The sequence below is a fragment of the Leopardus geoffroyi genome, chromosome A1 (assembly GCF_018350155.1).
Source record: "Leopardus geoffroyi isolate Oge1 chromosome A1, O.geoffroyi_Oge1_pat1.0, whole genome shotgun sequence".
Taxonomy (NCBI): domain Eukaryota; kingdom Metazoa; phylum Chordata; class Mammalia; order Carnivora; family Felidae; genus Leopardus; species Leopardus geoffroyi.
In genome coordinates this window covers 211322540-211348645 of record NC_059326.1, presented here as the reverse complement: position 1 = coordinate 211348645, position 26106 = coordinate 211322540, and the positions used below count along the sequence as shown (strand labels likewise).

The 26106-nt window shown below is 40.2% G+C and overlaps 1 protein-coding gene across 6 annotated transcripts in view; it reads right to left on the bottom strand.

The window, feature by feature from the left end:
- The window catches only part of PRLR (prolactin receptor), a 165280-nt gene that overhangs the window by 126496 nt on the left and 12678 nt on the right, over positions 1–26106 (bottom strand). For 3 of the 6 annotated variants that reach the window (XM_045440441.1, XM_045440451.1, XM_045440430.1), the window contains exon 1: positions 361–529. The exons of the other annotated variants lie outside the window; for them this stretch is intronic. The gene's annotated coding sequence lies outside the window, so the exon portion shown is untranslated. Of the gene's footprint in view, positions 1–360; positions 530–26106 lie in introns of those variants that run through there. 6 annotated transcript variants of the gene reach the window in all.

The following is a 26106-nucleotide window of genomic DNA, read 5'->3' as shown; positions in this document are numbered from 1 at the left end:
TCTTTTACTCCTTACCCCGCCTGCGCACCCCCCCCCACCAGTTTGCCCCTTCCCACTCCCCTAAGACTGACTTGTCTGTCATGTGATCTTGCCAGTATATTATCACGCTGGCCTTTTTATCTTTGCGCCCATGCCAGACCCACACTTTCCCCTGGAATACTTGGGATCCGCAGTGGGTCTTTATGTTGGTCTTTATGTCAACACACAGTGTCCTTGTCCATTTCTTATCAAAACAGAGACCTTTGTACAACCATTGATATCCTAGTCATACTCCCTGTCCCCTGCCCATCCCCAATCCCAGAAGGGAAAGATGGAAGAAAAGGATCGAAACTAAGAAAGGTGAAAGTCACCAAGGCTCACCTGTGAGGTTCTTGCCATCTGTCACCGTACTCAGATTCCCAGCTGGAACCTGCCACATGTTAGCTATGAGTCTTAGAGGAGAGTAGCCTGAGATGATATACTCTCCTACATTTCCTATGCTGACAAGGAGAACATTGGGACTCTAACCAGTTATCCTTTTACAACCTGGGAAAAGGTACAGCCCACTGTTAATTATTTATCTACATACTAAAGTACAGAGGATTGTAATCACTGTTCAGTTATAGGGATAGGGCAGGCAAGACAAACTGTTGCTGAAAAACATGAGGGCGCACTTTGTTTCAGCTTGTACCAAGGGTCAGAGCTTGGGGTCAGGGCAAGCCTTGCTCACACAGGTCTATTGGGTTTGGCTGGGGGTACGGGGTTGGAGAGAGGACCTTTGTCTTTAACAGGCTCTATGCAGTAAGTAAAATTGATTTTCAAGGAAAAATACTAACCCTCAGGTTCCCAGAAGAAGCAGCCCATCAACCCCTGTGAAATACAGATACTGAAAAAGGCCATGAGAATGGTCAGTCTGATGCCATATTCAACAGTCCCATACTGAGACTGCATGCCATGGAAGGGCAAGCTGAGAGGTCCGAACTCAATCCTGTAGGCGGGGAGGGGCCGCTAAGCTTTTTGAAAAGTGACCAGAGTGTGGAAGGATAAAAGGAAAGAAAGTGAAGAGAGGAAATTAAATAGAGAAAGGCAAAAAGAGTGAAAGAATAGTCCTACCTTCTTAAAGTTCTCATTCACACGCTGTCTGCCCACTCAGAAACTGGACACACACAGGGAACAGGGGCTTATAGAAAGGCAAGCACATTTTGGGTTGCTTAAGGCTAACTGAAACTCTTGAAGGAATTCGCAAGCACCTGAATCCCCTCAGGAGAAGCACCTCCTTGCACCCTTGTTCCTCATACCTTATCTCTTCTTCCCACCAGGAGAAGTGCGCAAGGGGGCAGTCCCCCACAGCAAAGCCTCCTTGGGACCAAAGGATATCTGCCTTGATCACAGAATCGTCACTGGCCATGAGGGTCTGCCAGAGACTCAACTCCCCTGGCTTTGTGGTAGTAGCATCTGTCATCCACCTTGTAGCTCTAGAACCCTAGCACATAGTAGGTGCCCAGTAAACACCAGGTGAATAAATGGCTGCATAAAATTTGAGCCAGAGCTTCAGAATAATCTCTTTTAAGCTGACTGTGCCAACCATTTTCTTCTGGAACATTCTAACCCCTCTTCTGGTGGCATTAAGGATTAGGGTACCCAGGAAGGCTGGGTGTGAGGGTGGCCATATGAAAGGCATAGCTTTCTCATCTACCTCCTACCCTAGCATGACAAGATACCCTGGGCATAGTAAACTGTCACACCTTTGGGAGGATGCCTCCAAGTTTTCTGAAGGAGACATGGCAGGGTTGTGGGATGCACTTAACAATTCCCTGCATCCTTGAGGGCAAAACAGGAAAGAAGTCAACAAAGTTTTGCGTATCAGAGTAGAGATTAATGTGTTCTGTGTGCTTAATGTGTTCTGACTGTCTATGGCTCTGGCCACCAAAGGAAGCCATTGCAATGGCAGTCAGGAGAAGAGAAGTCCTGTTGCTCCTTTGAGGAGGTTGGCAATGACTGCCCTAGTTGGAGCATCTTACAAAATCACATTCTGAGTCTCGCACGGGAAAGAGCCATACTATCTGTGGAGACAGCGATACTATCTGTGGAGATGGCAATACTATCCGCTAGGGGGTTAGAAGGAAAGTGGATAAAGAGCAGGGGATAAATTGGGACCCCCATGAGCAAAAGCAGAACAAACCTCAGCTCACAGGACTTGTGTCATCAAGAGAATTGTTCCTGTTGAAATAAACTTCCTCACTCCCCGGGGGCTACTGCGTGAGGACTGCTGCACAGGAAGGGGATATGGACCTCCCGCCTGGGAGCCTGGGTAGCAGCCCAAATACACTGGAGGGATACTTACTTCAGTTGTTTGCAAGCAGACTAAGTGGAGGCCAATCTAGACTCCTCCCGGGAATGGGTCTCAGGAGCAAGGACGTGTAGGTCCTTGGGAGCCACCTTCTTCTGACCCCAACTTTTCTTATCCAAGGTAAATCAATTTGCCAAGAACTTCAGTCATGAGGAGAAATACAAAGTCACACATGGGGCACCTGGGTGGCTCAGTTGGTTGAGTGTCTGACTTTGGCTCAGGTCATGATCTCATGGTTTGTGAATTCAAGCCCCACGTCGGGCTCTGTGCTGACAGCTCAGAGCCTGGAACCTGCTTTGGATTCTATGTCTCCTTTGCTCTCTGCCCTTCCCCCACTCATGCTCTGTCTGTCTCTCTCTCAAAAATGAATACATTTATTGAGGAGGGCACCTGTTGGGATGAGCACTGGCTGTTGTATGGAAACCAATTTGACAATAAATTTCATATTAAAAAAAGGTTAAAAAATGAATAAATTTAAAGAAGAAAGTCACACACGAGAAAGGAAGAGGGAGAGGCCAGCTCTCCCTGCGTGCTCTGCTCTAGGACCTGGAGGGACTCACAGGTGCAGTGCAAGTGCTTAAAGCTATAATCATTTTTTTTGCTTTTTTCTTTTCTGTCTTTGAATGCTACTCAGAAGGTGAACTCTTCTTCCTCTGGCTGCTTCCCCAACTGCTGGGCTTTGCTGTGGGTAGGCTCCCTCCTGGCTCAAATCTGGGACTGAAGACGCGGTTAGAGCCCAGTTGAATGAATGATTAAGCTCTTCCTGAGTGTGCACCTGTGCCACCACCCCTCAGCTCAGCTTCTGTCAATCCCTTGTGACCAGGACTGCCAATCCTCTTATCATACACATTCAGTCTTGAGGCTGGAGAGAAGGAGCTAGAAGGAGTAAATGTGGGTGCGGACTGGAGGTAAACCAGTGCACTAACTTGGCACTGTACCTGAGACAGCACTCTCTGGCTAGGCCGAGACTCACCCCTTTCAGGAAGCCTCTGTCACCAGTAAGTGCTGCTCTGAACACACATCCCTGATTAACTTGGCAAGGTTCAGGGGTCCCTTACCACTTGAATTTGCCAACTTGGATCTGCACCGGCCCCTGGGGATGCTCCCTGGGCACACAACAGCATGAGGACGGGCCAGGCAGCCAAAGGAGCAACGCCCGTTCTGGCAAGAGGGCAAACCAGCCGCTCGTACCTGCGCTCACATGGGTGGTGCATTCCTGGGTGTCATACTGTAGATGCATATGGGACTGTTTCTCTAGCCAGCCCTTCAATCCCTCTTGCAACGTCCTTCGGCTCTCTCGAGGACGGAGCACAGACAGATGCACTTCAGGAATTTGTCAATGGTGCTGACAGATTTGATACGCCTACTGTAGACATCTCAGGGCCCTTCTGAGAGCCAGAGGGTTGAGAAAACCTTGTCCCGCAGAGGGATTCTCTTTTCCTGCCCACATTGTGCTCGTCCCCAGCCCTAGCAGAGTATGAACTTCGTAAAGTTGCCTTACACCTGTCAAAGTACACAAACAGAACACTATTATATCATGCCCTGACTCTATGGAGTCTCCAGTGAAGCTGCAAAGTTGGTAAGCTCTTGTGGGTCTCCCTGGCATCAGACAAAAGGTGTGTTTCTGCTGGAAGCTTACAGAAGTCTCTCGATTTCAGAGAACGGACAGTGGCATTTCCATCTTCTTTGCCTCCCTCCTTTCCCCAAAGACAAGCTCATGAATTCCTGGGTCTAATTTCCCTGCCCCTATTGAGAAGACTGGCCATCTATTCTTAATTTATGTTATTATTTGTTATTTGTGGTTAAAGTAGGAAATGACAGTTCCCTAAACAGGAAAATATGTTGGCTGTTGAAAGAAATTTTGTTGGTTTGTTTCCTGCTTTGTTTTTAATTACTAAATTCCACCATTTGGTCTTTGTTCTTTCTTCACTCCTTCTCTGCCACCAAAAAGCATGTAACACCTACCTGGCTTAGGTTATGAAATCAGTCATTTGCGGGGGCCTGGGTGGCACAGTCGGTTAAACATCCCACTTCCGCTCAGGTCATGATCTCATGGCTCATGAGTTCGAGCTCCGCATCAGTCTCTGTGCTGACAGCTCAGAGCCTGGAGCCTGCTTCGGATTCTGTTGTCTCCCTGTCTCTCTGTCCCTCCCCTGCGTTCTCTCTCTCTCAAATATAAATATTTTAAAAGTTTTTTAAAAATCAGTCACTTAGACTCTGTTTACCACAGCTCTGACAGTGGTGTCCCCAATGAACTGCAGACTCTCTCTACAGGTAACCTGTTAGCCCAATGATCTGCTTAAGCCAAGAAACACAAAACTTTCCCTGCAGCCAGCTGATCAGTCCCCCTTGAATTTTATCCTAAATAACAACCACCAACACAATAACAACAAGGCTCAAAGGAGCTGATTATGTGTCTTCTTCCTGTGATGTTGGTTGTCCCTGACAGGCTGGATTTCTGGTTCTCTAGAGCTGGCCACAGAGAAAGCAGAGTCCCTTGGTAGGAAGCTCCAGTGTCTGAACAGGGTTTCTTTTCCTCAAAGCCTGAAAACAAGGGAAAATGCATAGAAATGTGGCTGTAAGTCCTCCAACCTCACCAAAAGATTACAGAGGCTCATACAGTTCATAAGACAATTGGGCTTTTCTTACATGTAAAGAAATGCTATAGAAGAAACGCAAGATCAACCAAGAGACAGAATTCAGTGTGGATCCCCTTATTCCCGATTGCCCCTACCCTGCCAGGCTGTGTGATTTGTGGACATTTTCAGTTTAAGATCTCCCAGATGTGAAAGTAGTTATGACTGTGAGGCAGATAACATATCTGGATGAAAATGTGATTTTCTGAAAGGAAGAGCTGTGATCTATTCTTTGGTACTACAGGACTAGGAGTAAAACTGTCCACCAATTTCCTGTGATTCACATAATGATAGAAGGGTTTTTGAGGCATCATTTATAGCTATAAGTTTACCTTAAAGAGACTGAAATATAGGAGAATTTTTAACGCTTTCTAAAAAAACTTTCATTCAAAGCTTGAAAATTGAAAAAAAAAACCCCAAGTTGTTCAAATATATTATCCCCCCCCTTTACATTTTGTCCTTTATAATTCTTTAAATAAAATCTGCTTATTACATGAGCAATGTAATTGTTATTGTCTTGATATTCCAAAATAAGGTGATCATAGACCTGTAAATGACACTGAAAGTCAGTATTTTGTATATTTCAATTCCCACTACATTTTGTAGTTTCCTCAATCCCCATAAATTCTAAATTTGTATTTCAAGGCATCAAAATTTCTAAAAATATTATATCTATCATCACAACTAAATAGAGAGCCAGGACTGAATGAATACAAGAAAAACAGAGGCTTTGATAAATTCCCCTCTAAAAAAGTAGGGATGGTGGTGGGGGAGGGGAAGTCAGTGGTCATAGTCCAGACCCAACCCAACGTGGGGGTGTGCGTTTTAGAAAATGCAAGGTTCCTTTCCTGCCAGCATGGTCCTCTAAGCCCTGAGTAGTGTTGATGACTGGCAGGAAGGAGTGGCTGGCCTGGAGGATGGGTGGCACTTTGAAACTGGCTAGTTGTTTAGGCAAAAGGGGATGGATGGCGCTCCAGGAAGACCAGTATAAAACTTTCTAGCTCTGGGAATATTTCTCCCTGAGCCTCACTTTGTTCCTCTACAAAATGGGGACAGAAATACTTCACGGGGCCATCGGGAGAAATAATATACTTAATGCACCCGTCTCATAGAAGGCAATTGGTAAATGGCCGCTCTCATGATGGTCAATGAGCTTGGACACAAGAGCAATTCAATTCTGTCTTGGCTTTGGTCACAAGCTGCCCCAGAACCTTCCCTCTGAATGCCTTACTCTCAGTTTTGTAGAGTGACAGAAGGTTGTTAGTCATTCTCAGAATACAAACACCTTCAGGGCAGTGACAGTATCTAGTTTGTTGACTGACAATTGTTTTGCCCCAAAGCCAGGGGGAGAGTGCTCAAAAACATACCCTTGGTAGAGGGCAGCTTAATTTCACTTAATAAGTTTTTATAAATATAAATGGAGATACTCTCATGGACACATTCTCTAAGAATGAAACTCTTCTTAACCAAGCTGATCTGACAGCTGTGGAGGGAATAGGGGACTAAGAGAAGAGCCCAGGCTTTCTGGCAGTGCTATGAGCTGTCAGGTTACCAGGGTTACTGACCTCATTCTAACACTAAGAATGATACCTTGCCTGGGAATGGTGCTCTCCAGCTTAGAGAGACCCTAGGCATATCTGGCCTGACTGGACCTCCTCTGCGAGATATCAGGCCAAATAGTACCAGTCCCATTTATAATAAGAAGCAAACAATCTGAAGAATCAACAGATGAACAGAGTCAGAGCTAGAACTCAGACTCAGATCTTCTATCCTTTTTGCTCAGGATTCTGTTCACAAGGTCGTGCTTTTTTCCCCCTAAAATTTTAGCTTTATGGAACTAGCAAATTCCATGGTTCAATAACTGGGCATGGATTCTGTCTCTATCAACCAGGGCAACTTTGAACAAGTTGCTTATGCTATCTGAAGCCCAGTTCCTTCTTTAAGTGGGGATAATAATGATAGCCTTCATCTACCCTATGAAGGCTAGATTCAATAATGTACCTAAAATTATGAGTACGGTATCTAGCACACAGCAAATGCAAAAAAGCCAATCATTCACTTTACTATTGTTATTTATCCATCCGGGCTTTGATTCTTTCCATGAAAGTGGGAAGGCAGTCATGGAGAAGAAAAAAGGAGGCCCGGACATGACACGTGTCAGAAGACCTATGTCCAAGACCTGGCCTGGCTGCTTCTCAGCCACGTGACCATGGGCATGCCACTTCACCATTTTGCCTTGCTCTCTTCATCTCTGAAAAATGAGACTGATAATCTATACTTCCTGGAATTTCTATGAGAATGGAATGAAAACCAAATCCCTGGAAATACTCTGCAAGAGGCAATGCGATATGTAGGAGTGAGTGAGCAGAAATCCATCTACTGGAAACCTTCTCTACATCTTCTCCCACATTTTGACAATGAAGTATGCTGCTGAAGAACCTTCTATCTCATGACAGTGGTTAAAAACTGAGATCCATTTCTATGACACAGGGCAGCTGCATCAAACAGACATGTAAGGTCAATTGCTCACTCTCCTGGTCCCATCTTAAGAATCCATAATGAGAGTGACATACACCAACCAAGCAGTGCTTTGGAGCAAGGGGATAAGGTGAAGGGAAGGAAGTGATAATAAAGCTGGACAAGAAAAACAAAGGTGGAATTTTCACAGAGTTGGCATAGGTCAGTGTTTTGAGGGCATTTCAATAGAGAAAGGGAAAAACAGCTGACGCTGATCTGTGCTTACCTAAGTTAAAAGCTGGAGAATGACTGATGAGTATTGCAAATGACTCTTTATGGCAAGAGATAAGGCCTGTGTTTGCTTCGAACACAGACTGGCCCTGGGGAGTGGGCTCACTTGACTTAGTGTCTACCAAGATGCCTCAGAAATGTTAGCAGTTCTAAGAAGACACGTAGTTCTTAGTGAAATCATTGAGTTGGGAAAACATGGCCCAGTCTCTTGCAAAACCATGACCTTGTAAAAATATGCAGTTGATCCTTGAGTGAGATTTCTTATACATTTCCAAGTAGAGGACTTTGAATCTTTTTTTTTTTTTTTTTTTTTTGTACTTTCCAGTAGGGTCTAGCCAAACCATTATCACTGCCTCTCAACATCACAACAGGAAAACAAACCAATTCTTTTCATCTGGTGGTTATCTTGGCTTCATACAGATCCCTAAGGCATCAAGAGCTGGATCCAGTTTTGCAAATGCTTCTGAGAAATGTATCATTTGACTCAGGCAGGAGCTGACTTATGGAGGGAAGTCCTGTTTAGTCATCCATGCACATTTATCTTGTTTGATACTAGGAGCATCATGTTATCTGAAATTTGCCCTGTTGTCAGGATGCTTTTACTTGTAGATACCTCATCAGATACAAGTTGTGCACAGTCTCCTTGTGCTCTGACCTGAGATTGGGCAAGAGTTAGTATGACAACTCAATTTAATATGTGCTTCTTAAATATTAGCCATGTGTAAGGAGGAGAAATCTTAGATCAAGAACAATGCATTCTAGGGTAACAAGAGAAAAAATCCATAGAAAGTTACCTAAATTTCCTATGGTCCCTCTCCTTAAGGAGCTTTCATTGAACAAAATAAAATATCCACACATAAAATAAAACTGAACAAAATATCCACACATAAAATAAAGGACTCTATTCAAAGGGCTATTTCCAAATAAGCATCAGAGGCCGGAGGATGTGGGAAAATCCTGGGCCCCAGTTTTTTCACCTATAATATAATCATAGAGATATCACTCATGTTCTACCTTGTAAACACGGTCAGAAGATTAATGAAATACCATTAAACGTATTCTCCATATACATACACACAAATATATGTAAATCTATATATCTATATGTATATATCTATATCTATAATATAATATATAGATATATAATGTCTATCTCTATGCTCAACATATACTAAAATTTCAGAGATATAAAAATGAACATGAAGATTCAGCTACTGTCAAAAAGTGGACTGAATATCCTTTTCCATATGGAAGAGGTGAGTATGACAAAATGGAATGCTAAGGTATTTGTGCAGGCCAATGCTTGAAAATTATTTCATAAGATGTTAGAGCTGAAGGAACCTTCAGAGACCATTCTATTCCAGCCTCAGACATCATACTCTTATTCCTTCTTAGCACCTCCCTCCAATAGGTATTCAATCTCTGCTCAAACACTTCGGGGGAAATGGAGATCACTACTTCTCATAGTTGTTGCAGATGGTCTCCAACTTAATGATGCGTTGACTTACGATTTTCTGACTTTAAGGTGGTACAAAAGCCATATGCATTTAGTAGAAACCGTACTTTGACTTTTGAATTTTGATCTATTCCCAGGCTAGTTCTATGTGGTAGCCCACATATCACATAGCACATATCACATATTACTAGAAGCTCTAGTAATGCTGGGCAGTGGCGAGGAGTTGCAGCTCCCAGTCAGCCACACCATCACGAGGGTAAACAACCAGCACGCTCACAACCAGTCTGTCCCCATACAATCATGCTGTTTTTCTCTTTCAGTACAGTGTTCAGTACATTACATGAGAGAGTCAACACTTTATTATAAAATAGGCTTTGTGTTAGATGATGTGGCCCAACTATAGGCTGATGTAAGTGTTCCAAGCATGTTTAAGGTAGACTAGCCTCAGCTACAATATTTGGTAGGTCACGTGTATTAAATGCATTTTCAACTTATAATATTTTCAACTTATGTGGGATTACCAGGACATGACCCCACTGTAAGTTGAGAAAGTCCTACACCAGTTAATTAAAAGTTTTCTTTACAGTGTTAGACCAATTCCTAATAAGGTATTGAAGAGCTATAGATATTCAAAACACAATAGATGACTTTTAACACCACAGTATCTGAATCATGTTGTAAAAGTATATTTAACATTCAGGCTTCCAAGGAAAATGAGAGCTTGCTCCTTTGATAAGTACAGCTCTAAGAAGACAGCCCTAAGGCCTGTTTGGATGTTATTAATATCATTGCATAAAGAGAAACACTTATAGGGCCTGTCTTTCCTGCTTACATTCCAATTTCTTTGCCAGTATCTCCATGAATATTTAAACAAAACCAAACAACCAATACTAATCAGGCACAAAATCTCTCTCTCAGATTTTCAGGCCTTAACTTTCAAAGTCTTGGGCAGTAAACACAATTGCAGTATTTGTAGTATTTCAGAGGTCTCATCAAATCTGTTAATATCCTTTTAAGATCCTTCTAGTACCTCTCTGTCCTTTCACAGGATGAGGCTGCCCAGTCCCAGATGCCTGGTTTCTTCAAATAGTCAGGAAAGGGTAAAGAAAAAAGATATTTGGAGACATGACTAGGGGGTATCTTTCATTCCCTGATCCCAACCTGTGTTATAGACATTCATCCTTTCAGTCTCAAACTTGGCCAGATATCAGTTCTATTCTGGAAGGGAACCCTTAGTTGCCAATGCTAACATCAGTAGAACACACAAATGCATAAAGATCTGCAGATCAAAAGAGGTACGTGTTGTAGTTAAGACTAAAGACTGTGAAGCCAGATTGCCTGCAACCACCTAACTAGTTGTATGACCTTGGACAAGTTACTTAACTCTTTATGCTTCAGTTTCCTCATCTATAAGATGGAGATAATAATAAGAGAATTTACTGATTACTTTTAAGAGGCAGTTTACATATTTCCATTGAACAATCTCTGGTCAAATCCAGCATGGTGTTCATTTGAGTTTGGAGGGGCGAGTGTAATCTAGCAGAGAAAACCATGACTATGAATCAAGAGACTTGACTTCAAGTCTTCTACTAACTGTGACTCCCCTGAATCACAGATGAAAGCACTTAGCACCATATTCAAAGCTCTTTACAGTCTGACCCAACCTACTTTTCTCAGCCACACTTGCTGTCTCTTCCTACTTCTTCCTGTGTGCTCTGCCCATCTGGTGACCTGCAACTGTACCAAATGTCAGGGACATGTGACTTGTTGTAAGCTTGTGTATGCTGTTTCCTCTATAGAATCTCCTCCTACTCTCTTTCTGCTTGTTCAGTAACTGTCCCCGGTCCTGCCATGACTATACCACAGTTCTCTCCTCCACTAGACTGTGTGTTTCTTGAGGATAGAAAATGATCACCTTTTCATACTGGTGCCTCACATAGTGTATTAAATGCATGGTGGGCAGGCAACAGCAGTTTGAAAATGGTTGAGAGATTAAACGAATGTATTTTAGGCAATTCTCTTAAGAATGATCATAACATGACTCCTTTCTACTTTAGAAAAATATGTGAGGCCATCTGTTTGAAAGTAAACTAATAATATTAGATATACTAACAAAAGAGATGACATGAGGGGCGCCTGGGTGGCTCAGTCAGTTAAGTGTCTGACTCTTAATCACGGCTCAGGTCATAATGTCACATTTGTGAGATTGAGCCCTGTGTCGGGCTCTGCGCTGATAGCCTGCTTGGGATTCTCTCTCTCCCTCAACTTGTGCTTTCTTTCTCTCTCTCAAAATAAGTACATAAAGTTAAAAAAAAAGATATGACATGAATACAATATAGCTTTAGATCATTCCCGTACTCTTGTGAAAGACTGAAAAAAACATTCAAGTGCCAATTATTTTATGTGTCTCTGAAAATGTCAGTGGAGATTCCTTTGTTAATGGAGCATCTATCCTCTGACAATCAAATAGGGGAGGCTGCATAATGGCCCCATTCCTGGTCTTGTTCTTGAACATATTATAAATCACTGATGGCTTCTCATTGTCAACTGTGCCCTTAGTAGATCCTGCTCCCAAAGGGCACTGGGAAGAAAAGAGGATCTGAGCCAACCACACATTTTATCTAGATGTGAAAGGGGCATCAATTACCAGGCCATCTTGTTGACATGTTGTCTTAAATGCTCCCTTGTTTGAGAACAGTCCTTTCAGAAAGATTGAGCTGTCCTTTTATATAGGTAGTAGAAAACTGAATGGACTCTCATGCTATAGAAGTTGGATTCCTGGCAAAATATGGTTAAAGATATCTTTTAGATATCAAATATGTGGTTATGCCAGAGGTGACAGTGGCCACAAAAGATGCCTTGCTCAGCAGGACATTCTGCTGAGTAACCAGCAAGACCCACCAGAAGAAAAGAAATGATGAGCCAAGATTTCTTGAGCTACTACCATAACCAGAATCATTATGTTGTGTCTTGAATCATCACAAGGAGGAAGACAGCATCCTGTCACGCCAAAACTTTGGATGTAACACCGTTCTGCCCATTTGTGGTCTGAAGTAGTGTCCACCACTCATGGCATAAAAGAGAGCAGAAATCTACTAAATGATGTTCCAGTGACTGTTAGTACAGATTTGATGGGGCTCTGAGCTAGTCTAACACAGCTTTGCTAAGAACTTGTTAAGCATCTGTGTAAAAGAGACCAATAATTCACATGGCGTAAGTAAAGTGTTGGTGGGACCAACTTCTTTCTTGGAAACAAAACTCCTTTTTTTTCATTTAGTGGACATACATGGGAAGTTTGAGTCTTTATCAAAAGCTCAGAATTGCTATAGTAAATATTTTGGGCAGGTAGTTGATATTTTTCCCTTCCAACCTTTATCTTTGTTTGGTATCGTTGGTGTTGCAAGTCAAGATTGAGAATGTCAAGATTTTTTTTTTTTTGAGGGTCATGAAGAAGACAACACGGCTCTTATTTTTATTGGTGGTGACAAGAAAAATCAAAGGCAGGGGTATGTGTTTCTTAGAAACACTGTTTTATGGGACAATGTTTTCATGGTACTTTAGAGAATATATTTCAAAGGCTAATTGTGTGAAAGTTTTCTTTCAGAAGAAGATTGTAATTTAACTTTGTTGTTTTACCTCTGCATGGAAAAGTATACTAGGCTTAGAGTATATAATACACACTTACATATGATGATAGAATGAATGTTCAGCTATGTTTTGAATGTTATGGCTAGGACAGGCTTATTTCCCGAAGGAGCAGAGTTTGGGATTTTCATTGTACACAGCAAAGGGTACCTACAAGACGCCCTGCGAGCTCTGCTGAAACCTCAGTCTTAGTTTCTGTGCTATTTGGTGTTATTCTTCAAAGACTCTCACCTCACCAATCTTATTACTCCCAGGGAATAATGTATTATTCCAGGGTCAAAGCTTTCCTGATAGAAAGAATATACTCCTAAGAGAAAAAAATATATATTTGTATGAGAGTCAAAAGATTTTTAAACAATATGAGTGACATCAAAAATCCCAAAGACTGGACTTACTAGTCCTGCACATGACAATGATAGAGGTAGCAGGAAGACCTTGAATTCCCCAATGCGACAGATCACGTCTTATCTAACTCTATATATCTACTTTCTAGTATGGTTCCTGATACACCACAGGATCTCAGTAAAAGTTAGTTGACTTGAATTCAGATGCCACTCAGAGATGATAATGACGTATCTTTCAAGGCATACACTTAATCACCATTTTAAGGAAGTAAAAAAATATGATGAATTAGATTTCTGCCACTCTTCTCCCCTAGGACATTTGGTCACCTGTAAAAGGGTTTTCTTGGTGAGATAGCATTTCAAAATGCTAAAGACTAATAGAGAGTTGATCATGTATTTGAATTTATCTATGTATGTAAAATAGAGAAACATGGTAGTCGTTCATACAAACTTGAACTTGAATAAGTGAAGAATTTAGCCAAGATTCATGGAGGAAGTGTATAGAATAATAACATCTTACAACTGAAAAGGACTTAAGACATTTATTACATTTCTGGAAAGAAGTACCTATTTTTGACTCCTTATAAAGACATGGGGTGGAGGAGGGAAAGGGAGAAGAAAAAATCTAGACTATATAAAAAAAAAAAACAAGACCTGCAGTCAGTCCATAGTCAGAAACCTGGAGGAAATGTCGGGACTAACATGACCCACGGCAGTGAAAAGTGAATCACAACTGCCAACAAACATATGATTTGCTGCTGAAAACAAAACCAAACTGTTGGCTTCAAAGAAGATAGGAAGATAGTTCACTCTTCTCCTGAAAACTGTTCTGCTACCCTCCTACTAAAGCCATCTTCAACACAGCAGGGCATCCTTTCTATATCCATACAAAAGTTTCAACCTTCAGAAAACAGCGAATTTGGATTTTACAAGACCAGGCACTGGATATCTTAGAACACGTATCCAACAAATAAAGACTACAGGGGGGAGGAAGGAAGAGTCCTGGAAGAAAGAGATCTCAAAGATGCCTTTTTTGTGTTTCCTGTTTTGAGAGTAGGAGAATAGGCGGTGGGGGAAGAGATCTTATCTCTATACACAAAACTACATTAGCAGCATTCCTGTTAGAAGCTGATATTGAACTAGGACATGTCATTCTGCCCTCCGGCTGTGAACCAGAAAACTTATAGCCTGGTACAAACTGAGCAGGTCCCAGAACACGCTGCACATTCTATGTGTTCACAAATATTGGGTCTAAGTGGATCGGCTTTCATTCCTGGATGAGTAAGCATGAAAAATAAATAGCACAGACAGTGGATAAAGTACATAGCAAGGAAACTGAAGCATCACCTCAGAAACAATTTTAGAAAACGATTTCTCATTCTCAATTGATGTAGAAAAAAAGACCCTGTGAAAGCAGACAGGTAGCTGTTATGAGATAAAAGGCTGGGTAAGATGAGGAGGATTGCAGGGAAACCAAAAAATGGGTAGTATTAATAATAGTACTAATAAGTCCACTGAAGGCAGGAAGAGGCAAAACTGACATGTTAGGACACAGAATCAGACACTCCCTAAAATATAGAAGCCCTACATTGTACTCCTTTAAAGGAATAAATGAGATACAAGATAGTAGATACATCAAGTGGGGCACAGAATCAAATTAGGGCTAATTTATACTCTTGAAAGAGAGACCAATGATCACAGTGAGACAGCACCACACACCCAACAGCAGGGCTAAAATGAAAGAGTGACAACACTAAATGTCACCAGGGATATAGAGCAACTGAAACTCATAAACTGCTGGCAGGGATGTAAAATGGCACAACCACTTTGGAAAACTGTTGTCAGTTTCTTAACAGTTAAATATATTCCCAGTCTTTGACCTCAAAACTCTACTCCTACAGAATTATCCAAAAAAAAAAAAAAAAAAAAGAAAGAAAAAAAAGAAAACAGAAAAGAAAAGAAAAAAGAAAAAATATGTCCACAACAAACCTAACAAGAATGTTACTAGTAGCTTTATTCATAATAGCACCAAACTGGAAATAGCCCAGGTATCCACAAATAGGAAGATCAATAAACAAATCATAAGGTATTCATAGAATAGAATACTATTCAGCAATAAGTGAAATGAATTACTGACACCAGCAACAACATGGATAAATCTCAAAAAATACGTAAAAGAAGTATTATATATAATATTGCATACGTTATATAATATGTAATATGTATAATATGATACTCAGAACAAGCAAAACCAATCTAAGGTGATAGAAATCAGATCAGTGGTTGCATCTGGTATTGGGATTACTTGGGAAGTGGCATGAGGAAATTCTGTGATGGGAATGTTCAATATCTTGATACGGATGTGAGTTACTCAGATATATGAGTGTGGCAAACTGATCTAACTTAGGGTATGCTTGAGGTCTTTGTATTTCATTCGATGTAAATTATCTCTCTATAATAAAGCATCCAAATTTTGAAAATACATATTTTAAAAAAGAGAATAAAGGAAAAAAATATTCGAAATCATAAAAGAAGCTTTAAGAAAAGGAAAAATTCCTAGTGCAAATGGAAGATCTGACTCTGGTAACTGACATGATTCAGCAAGCCTATGAAAATCAGAAAAAGAGCTTACACCTAGATACATTATGACAAAGTATTTGAATTGCAAAGGAAAACCTATACACTTCCACGAAGAAAAACAGATTACTAACTTAGAAATAAAAATAGGGATCATCTCAGATTTTCCCACCACATGACTAAAGGCAAAAAGCAAGAAAGATGGTTAGGCAAGAATTTTATACACAGAAAAGTTGCTATTTATGTTGAAAGCAGACAGAAATTTGTTTAAGTAAATAAAAGGATTAAAAAAAATTATCTCCTTGTTCTACTTACAATGACTTTTGAGCTGCCTGAGAGATAATTAAAATGAATCAAAAATAAGAAAATTATGGTATAAAGGCCAAAAACTATGTACACAGAAACCAGATAACCATATAACTACGCAAAAATGTATTGTAAATATGATTACATGGCTGAATAGATAAAATAATTCACAAAAGAGAGGTAATATAAAATATGTGATTGACAGTAACCTGAATAAAAAATGTTAATTTATTCTTACAAATATTGAGAAAATGGTTGAAAGGAAGTAAAATGGATTAAACGTCTCATCTTTGATATGGCCATTCAAGCATACCATTTCATTATGAACTTGATTATAAAAGTAGACGGTCATGTCTATGACTCTGGTTAAGTATAAAATACAGGTAAAGTGTTTTGGAAAACGTTAAGTGCAATAGCTTGTAGAAATAAAAAGAGGATGACTACCTTCTAATTTACTGGAAAAAATAAAAGAAAACCAAACCATCATCCATGTGGCAAAAGGTAGATTAAAAAAAAAGAGATAAGGTGCCCCCAAAAATAGAAAAATAAAAGATCAAATTAATCTAATATTAACTGTTATAATTGGTGTAACTTTCCAAATGAGAGAAAATAATTTCTGTGGTCAAATACATTTTAGAAATATTTGTTCAACTCAGTTGAACTAGTTTCTTTATTGCTGATCCCAGACTCTTAACATATGAATATAAGTTACGAATCCCTGGGAGAGAAGATTTCATTTGTAGCATTTCCCATGCTTATTTTATTATTTCTCATTGAATATACTTTAAAAAATGTTAAATAAAAAGCATTCTTGTTAAAATTGATACTAAGACAGGATGTTCACTATCTATTACTATTTAATAGAAGTTATAATCAATGTTATAAGACATCAAATAAAAATTGGATGCAGCTATTGAAAGGAGGAAAATTACCATTTATAGACACCATGATTACAAACTCTTATAATCAACTAAAAATTCTTATAATTAATTACGAGTCAAATAGATAGAAAGAAATCATATGTACATTAGTATTTTTCCTATCAGAGAGCAATATCAGAGAGAAAATATGGAAAAAAAAGACCCATTAATAATGAGAGCCTAAAAGTATAAGATACATTAGAATAACCCTAACATGAAATGTATAGGACCTACATGAGTAAAACTATAACACTTTAACAAGAAATATAAAAGAAAATTCAAGTATGTGGGGAGATGTTCAATGCTTCTTGATGGGCTGAGTCAATATTAAAAAGATTGACAGTTCTTTCATAACTGACCTATACGTTTAATGCATTCTCCAGTTACCAATGGAAGATTGTGTGTGTATGTGTGTATACACATGCATATACATACATACATACATACATGTGTATTTATACACACACACACACACACACACACACACACACACACGCTTTTCTAACTTTCCAAAATCATTTTAGAGTTTACCCAGGACACACTGACATTAAATTTGAAACTGAAAAGTGATGAGAAGTTATATGCCCTACCAGTTTACATGTTTCATAAAACTCAAAACCAGCGTGGTGTTGGTCCAAGAACTGTCATTTATATGACAATAAAACTAAATAGCTTATTCTGCAGTGGCCAGTAGGATACGCATAAGAACTTAACACATAACCGAAGCATTGTTTATCCAGTGAATATGGTCAGCACCTTCCTTGCCCATCATCTCTCTCCTGAACTACTGCAAACAGCAGCCTCCCAAGTGGGCTCCTGCTCATATCTTGTCCATCTCTCCCCTCCTCCCCCTTGGCACATACACTCCATGTTGTATGCATGGGATATTTAGCATTTAGGTCACTGAACATGAACCTTTGCACATACTGCTTTCCTCTGCCCCAATTCACATCGCCCTGTCTCTTCATTCTCAGCTAGAAAGTTGCTACTTTCCAGAAGCCTTCTCTTAACCTGACGTCCAGATTATGGGACTCATGCTACCCTACACTTCCTCTCACAGAGCTTATACTGTGTTATATTAAACTGGCCTGGTTTTTGTCTTACTTCCTCACTAGACTATAAGCTCTGAAAAGACAAAGCCATCTCTGTCTTGTTTTCTGGTTTACTCCCATCATGTAGCTTAGTGCCTAATACATGACCCTCAACAAGTATTTGTTGAATGAACAGCTAATAAGTAATCACATAGAAAAAAACTGATCGCCTTCAAGCCATAAAAATCTATGCTTATCAAAAATACTGTACATAGAATTAGAAGACAAAGACCAAATTGGGTAAGATATTTATATTATTATAGAGAATAGATTCAATATCCTTAAAATAGAAAGAGTTCATTTTTTAAAAATTAAGAGAATATTGGGAGACAAATAGAAATTTTGATAATGACCATAAAAGGGAATCCATACAAGAAGAAATATGAAGAATGGTAAATGTATGAAAAAAAATAATTATTCCTGGTAATGAAAGAAATGAAAATAACATTCTTTTAGACTTATCAAATTGGCAAAATCAGTACATTGCTATGATGGAATGCTATGATGGCTTAAAAAACATGTTTTCAGAAATCATTGACATACATATAATTGATTATCATATAACATTACGTTTTAAAAAGTTTTGGAAATGTATATATATTGCTAATGTTTTTTAAAAAATGAGAGGAAAAAATGATTATATGTAAACAGTAATCTTTTTCTAGGTGGTGGCATTATGGTGATATTCACTTTCTTTATTCCATTCTACAATGCCAGAAAAAAGTAATTAAAATTTTGAGCCTATATAAAAATTCATTTTTCTAACCCTTCACCAACTTGAGGGACCTATTCCATAATATGCTGAACAGCAAACATTTATATTCTTTTTAAAAAGTTTTTATTTATTTATTTTTGAGAGAGGGAGAGAGAGACAAAGAGAGAGAGTGAGAGAGAGAGAGAGAGAGCATGCACACCAGTGGGAAAGGGGCAGAGAGAGAGGGAGAGAATCCCAAGCAGGCTCTCCACAGCCAGAGGAGAGCTTGATGAGGGGTTTGAACCCACGAAGCTGTGAGATTATGACCTTAGCTGAAACCAAGAGTTGGAGGCTTAACTGACTGAGCCACCCAGGGATCCCACAAACATTTATATTCCTATGCAAAATTACTTTATTCCACCTCCTTAAAGTATCAAAGAAAATTAAACTTTCTTAGACCTGATTCATCTAAGAGGGTTCTTCTCCTGGGGGAGCGCCTTGGTGGTTCAGTTGGTTAAGTGTCCAACTCTTGATTTCAGCTCAGGTCATGATCTCATCGTCCTCACTAGATCAAGCCCTGAGTTGGACTCTGTGCTGGACATGGTACCTGCTTGAGATTATCTCTCTCCCTCTCTCTGCCCCTCCCCTGCTTGCACAAATGCACATGCTCTCTCTCTCTCTTCTGTCTCTCTGTGCCTCTCCCCTGCTCATGCTCTTTCTCTCTCTCTCTCTCTCTCGCAAAGATAGATAAACTTAAAAAAAAAAAAAGGAAAAGGTTCTTCTTCTGGGGCAAAATAAGTCAAGAGGTAGGCAAATAAAAAAAATCGTCAAAGACCAATAAGGTACTTAAGACCCAAAGTTCAGAAGTGACCAGATTTGGAGGATACACCAACTAGTTGGCTTATTGCTAGAAGTAATTCCTAGAGACGGGAATACCACATGGACAGTAAGGAAAGTCATGGCTGGTGAGTTCGTAAACAGAAGCTAATTAAATCTCTTTTTTCATCCTCTGAAGTACGTGCCTGAGATCCCAAAGTCCTAAAACTCATGGATGTCAAACTGTGTGGTAAAACATTCATTTCCAAACATTCCTGAAGGAACATCTTAACTGTTTGATGGTACAAAGGCTTGGGCCACCTTCCAGGCTAGAATTTAAAAATCATATGAGGCAAGTTACTGTTGTTATTCATCTTTCTTGCCAAGTGTCTTAACCTCTAAGCAATGCATAGGCATTGGCTCTTGTTTCCACGATATTCTTCATACAGCAGCCTGAGTAATTTTCTTTCTAGATGGTTTTAATTTTTTAAAAAGATTAAAAATTCATCTTAAGCTATTTTTTCCCTAGTTGAATGGTTTATTTGTTTTTAAAAATACCAGCAGGATCGTGCTATCCCTCTTCTTCAAACACCTTAAAGGCTTCCTATTGCTCCTTAAGATCCTGTGTGGCCTGGCCTCTCTCTCTCATTCTCCAGCTTTTTCTTTTATTTTGTTACTCTGAGTTTTTTTCTATTCCCACACATCTGGCACGCTCTCTCCTGCCTCAGTGCCTTTTGACATGCTGTTCCTTTTGCTGAATTAACTCTTCCTTCCCATTTTGGTCTAAGGTCAACCATCCCTTTCTCAGGGTTACTTCCTTAGTAAATAACATGCCTCTCCTCTGTTGTCCTTACCATACTTACAAACATACCTGAATTCGATTGACATCTATTTCCTCATTATACTATGAGCTCTACATGGGAAGAGACTATTCTGCTCACTATTATTTCCCGGGCACTTAGCATAGTGTCTAAGTGGTTTGATATGTTTGTTCCATAAATTTTGCAGGATTACTTCTAACGATGACTATGATACATTTTTTAAAAGTTTTATTTATTTGTTTTGAGAAAGAGTGGGATAGAGAGAGAGAGAGCATGAGTGTGAGCAGGAGAGGGGCAGAGAAAGAGGGAGAGAGAAAATAGCAAGCAGGCTCCAAGCTGTCAGTGTAGAGCCCAACGCGGGACTCAATCCCACAAACAGAACCTGGAGATCATGACCCAAGACGAGATCAAGCGCAGAATGCTTAAACGACTAAGCCACCAAGGCACCCTGTGATAAATTGTAATTTGAATACATATAATTGATTACCATATAACATTATGTTTTAAAAAGGTTTTGAAAGTGTACATCAAGTCCTTTTGCACAGGACTTTTAATGCCAACACAGTCCCTCTATAACTAATCTCACTAAATTCAGGTTAACATTTCCCACTGGCTCAGGAAGGCAGAGGAGAGAATTCAAAGCAAAGGTAGATTTTCCCAGATTAAGAGTGTGGTCCTGTCTGGGCAGCAGAGCTCACTTCACAGCTATTTAGCCCCGTGTGCTAAATTAATGTCCCAAATTTTCTCATCTCACAGAAGTGTGGCTTGTGGAAATTCTGCATGGTTGGTATCCATCACAGACAAACTCTTACCAGAGCTCTTCACTCTACATTACTACAGGATCATTCTTAGGCAAACCAGGATATTAGTTTTGTTCTCATTTTTCAACACTGCAGAAAGCTTAATTGTGGTTACAACTAAGATTTAAAGAAATTACACAATGCATTAGTAGCCAGTTCAGAGCGTTTCGCAAGAGTCAATGTTTCCTTTTCATGTGGTCCATTTTGCTCTTCCAAAAATCCTCTGGGCTTTCTCAATTTCTTCCCCACTTTCACATTTTTACTTTGTTTATTGCTTGCTGCAGTCAAAAGGTACAACGGGGCAGCATTAGGAAGAGATGATGTGACCAGCCTGGAACACTCTGTCCCTGTCTAGTCCCTATACTTCAAGGACCCAGAGAGCCCACAGAGACTCAGTGATGGAGGCATATAATGATCTAGGAGGTGAGGGAGACGGGGCTATTTAAGCACAAATCATGAAGATTAGGGCTATTCTGTCTGCAAAGATAAAAGCTGTCACAGGATACGGTTAATACCAAGAAAGATAGGAATAGGTAAATAAACTTATTTCCAATACTGTAATTATGTAAAATCCCTTTGCATCAGAAAGAGTTAGGGAAGGGGGAGAGGATTTACTACATCATCCACTTGATCACTTAAGATACTTGTTACCTCAAGGTGTGTTTGTTATGGACTCCAAATATTGTTGGGATAAACAAAGATTTTTAAAAATTCTCATAGGATATGACAACAGATTCATGATGTAATATAGTATAAATTTTAGTAGATCAAACAAAAATTCAGATAAATTCATGGATGGTATGAGAACGGATTCATAATGTATTATATGACATTAACTAAAATATTAATAAGTTGGACAGAATTTAGTATAAATTGAATCTGTGTTATGACAACAGATGGACACTGCAGTATTAAGAAGGTCCAAAACAGGGGTCAGCAAAATATAGGCCAGGGGCCAAATCTGACCCGTTGGCTATTTTTGATAACGAAGTTTTGTTGGAACACAGCCGCACTCCTTCATTTATGCATTCGCCATGGGTCTGTTTTTGTCTGACAAGGGCAGAGTTGAGTAACTGTGACAATGGCTGTGTGGCTCACAAGTCCTAAAATATTTTACTATCTGGCTCTTGACAAAAGAAGTCTGCTGATTCCAGTCTAAGATATATTAGGAACATGTGAACATTATTCATATTTGAGGTCCACATGAAGCAGGATAAAATAAGTTCTTCTACATGAACACTCCTTGGCCGGTGCAGGATTTTGGCTAGGGCAGCAATTCCTGATAATCATGCAAAAAGGCTTAAAAAATGTGTATTTACCCATCATTTGACCATCGTACCTTTGGAGGTTTGTTAGTCAAGTTAAGGATGCTCCCTGAACGTTAGGAAGATGAGGAGAAAATAGGCTTCTGACTGCATTTAGCTGTTGATGCTTTCCATTTTTGAGCTCCCCGTCTATAAAGAATCATGGAATTGTTGGGAAATGAAACTCAGAAATATGAAATGATGTCACAAGGTCAGCTGGAACTGAGACCACAGCTTCAGATTTTCAGATCAAAATACTGCACTTTCCTGTACACCAAATATATTAGCAGTGAATATTTCCACAAAAAAACCAAAGTCATAGTCTTCAGAAATAGTGATTTCTTTTTTTTCCCCAGTGAAGTTCGCTGATATGAAATCAATTTGTATACATGTATTATGACACGACTTTGGTAATCACAACAGTTATGTTGCCTAAGTGGTTATATAAGAGAACAACTTAGAAAAACTGTGCATCGTTGGGTATTTTTGTTCCCACTTTGCATAACAAAACGTATATTCTGGGACAAATTTTCACTTGTGGGCAACTGCCTCGATCCCTCTTGTGACAGTATCGCCCAGAATATAGAGACCATTGTTAATTAAAGGTGGAATTTGTAGTTGAATGTAGTTCACACATGACAAATTGGTACCAGCTAGAAGGCAGGGAATCGCTATCTTGGGGTTGGCACTATTAAGATCCTTTCATATTTTTAAAACATTTAAAACATTCATAAATTCAAAACATTTTAAAACATCCCTTAGAGAATTTAAATTTTCTGTCAAAACCGAGAGGAAAAAGGCAGTTTATGATCAAGATCTCAACTTTGAGACCTCAGGATTGAGCTCTTCATGTACAGGGCTCTGACTGAGTCACCAAGTCCAAGTACGACATTCATTAAAGTAATTTCATTTTCAACCATCATCAGCAATAATGGGTACCATCCTTCCTCTCCCACTGAATGTTTGCCATCTGCTGGGCAAATTCACCCACAAAAAGGCAGTCTCCATAGCAGCCGTCTACCTACACAGAAGAGATTCCTGGAGAAGCTTAATGCTTTGCAACTGAACAATGGCCTAGCTGCTTGGATAATCAGAGCTACCTATCACGTTGTATGATAATCATGTCCTGTTTGAAATTCATTGCTCCCAAAAGAGTATCAGTGAAAAGGTCCCAGTCAATATCCACTTTGGTTTATTTATTTATTTACTTTTATTTTTATTTTAGAGTGGAAGAAGAGGGGGAGAGGGACAGAGAAAGAAAGAGAAAGAGAAAGAGAGAGAGAGAGAGAGAGCGAGAGAGAAAGAGAAAGTGAAGAGAAAGAGAAAGAGACAGAGAGAGAGACAGAGAGAGAGAGAGAGAGAGAGAGAGAGAGAGAGAGAGAGAATCTTAAGCATGCTCCACACTCATTGTGGGGGTCAATCCCATGACCCTGGGATCATGACCTGAGCCAAAATCAAGAGTCAGACACTTAACTGACTGAGCCACCCATTTCTCCATGAAATACCACTGTGGGAAGTGGTTTTACATCTGACATGTATTTGCCAAGTTCTTACTCCATTTCCTGAGAACTTTGGTGAGAATCCATAAGCAACGCTTATGTTCCAGTTGAAGATCTCCCTAAGCTGCCACATGTGATTTCAATTTTACAAGAAATCCACCACCTTTTAAGCTACTACACTTTGATCATGTGTTACATTTCACAGTATTCCCCGGACATGATCGATTCTTACCTTAACAACACAACACAGGCTATGTGGAGCCCTGATCACTGCTGGTAACTACAAAAGACTATTTTGGTCTTCTGTAGATTTTTGTTATTGGACTCTTACTAGAGACTTTGTTCACAAGTGGAAGTTTCCTTTTTATACCACAAGTTACAATTATGTTGAAGGAATTTGAAATCAATGGAAAGAGTAAGAATTAGACAGTGAATAACAACAAGCCTCTAAACCTCATTGTTCCTTCTAGAGCAGTCCCCAGAGCCAGCGGCACACAGCCACTGAGTCTGAGGCCCCTTCCATGTGGCTGTTCCATGTGGCTGGCCGGAGGAAGGCAGGCATTTTGCTTTTGTAAGCGTCTGACTTTCCACAAAACCCGTATCATTTCATCTCTCACAAGGGGAAACAGACACGCTTTGTTAGGTTGGTTTTCAATCGGAGGTGCCTGGGGCCCAGTTCCTGCAGAGTGGCCCCTGGCCATTGAGGCCTTTGTCCAGTCTGAGAGCCGTCGGCCAGGCTCTCTACCACGAGCAGGAAGCCGTGTTTTCACCAGCCACGTGATTTTGGCAGCGCATCTCCAGCTTTCCTCATTGTGCTTGCGACGGGACAATAGATTTCGGAGCTTTTCCACTGGCCTTGGCTTTCCCAGAGGAAGAACAAGTACTTCTTCACTTTCCTCGCTTCTCAGAATTGCACGTCGCCCAACGGGCTCTGATTTGCCTGCTGGCATCAAATGTAGGACAACTGGAGAAGGTATATTTAGCTTATCTCTTAGCTTCGCCTCTCTTGAGGAGTCTTCCTGAGTACTTATCAGATTTGGGTTCCGAAGGCTCATGTTCTCCAGTTAGGCATCTGGCTAGGAGAATGGCCCTGAAAGTACACCGTTTGTGGCTGGGGGTACAAGGCACCAAATCAACAAATTATTACAATTCCCGAGCCTTTCTTCCCTGTGTGACATACGCTCCACCCATCCGAATATACGCGGTCATGGGAGCAGGGCACAAGCTCATTTTGAGGGCCAAGCATAGATGAGGTGTTTTGCATCCATTATCGTACTCCACCCTCGAAATAGTCCTGGAATGTAGGCATTATCATCTCCATTTTTGGAAATAAGGAGACTGAGGCTCAAGTGAAGTTTAGCAAACTTTCCATGGATCCTTCTTCGTGGCACAACTTTGAAGCAGATCCAGTAGAAAGAACAAATATACTGCTTTTGTATTTGGAGAAGACAAATTCTTTTAGAAGGGCTGTCAACTAGAAGCAGCACATTGGTCTGCTGGTGAAGTGCAAGAAGGAAGGGAAATGGCTGGACCCAATGGCACATACAAGGGTTCCTGAGGGCCTTACAGGCTCATTAAGTCATGCTAAGCTCAGACTCAACACCGAGTCCGTGTCCGTGGAATTTTGCCTCACTGACTGTACACTTGTCGGTCTCCCCACTAAGTCATGAATTCTTTCCTAACGACTCCCATGAATGGAGTACTTCCTTGGACCCAAGTGTTATACATACACTTATCTTGTCTTACTCTCCCAGCAGCTGCTGAATGTATGTTTTAGTGTTCTGACTGTAGAGATGTGAAAATAAGGCACAGAGGGGTGACTCTCACCCTGACACTTAATGGCTCCATCTGGATGATTTATGAAATTGCCATTGAAAGTGCATGCCTACCAATACCCATACATGGGCCTCTCATGTAATTTCATTTCCTCCTCCATACTTGTCACCCGAACCCTTCTTCCAAAATACTGCTGTTCATTCTCCACTAGCCACACTGAATAATATACTTGAGTTTAGACAGGAAGCTCCAGTACCCATCCAGAATCAGTGCTAGTAGGACTGGGAAGTCAACAACCGAATGTGGGCTCTAGCTTCACAGAGTCACAGCATCACAGCTATGAA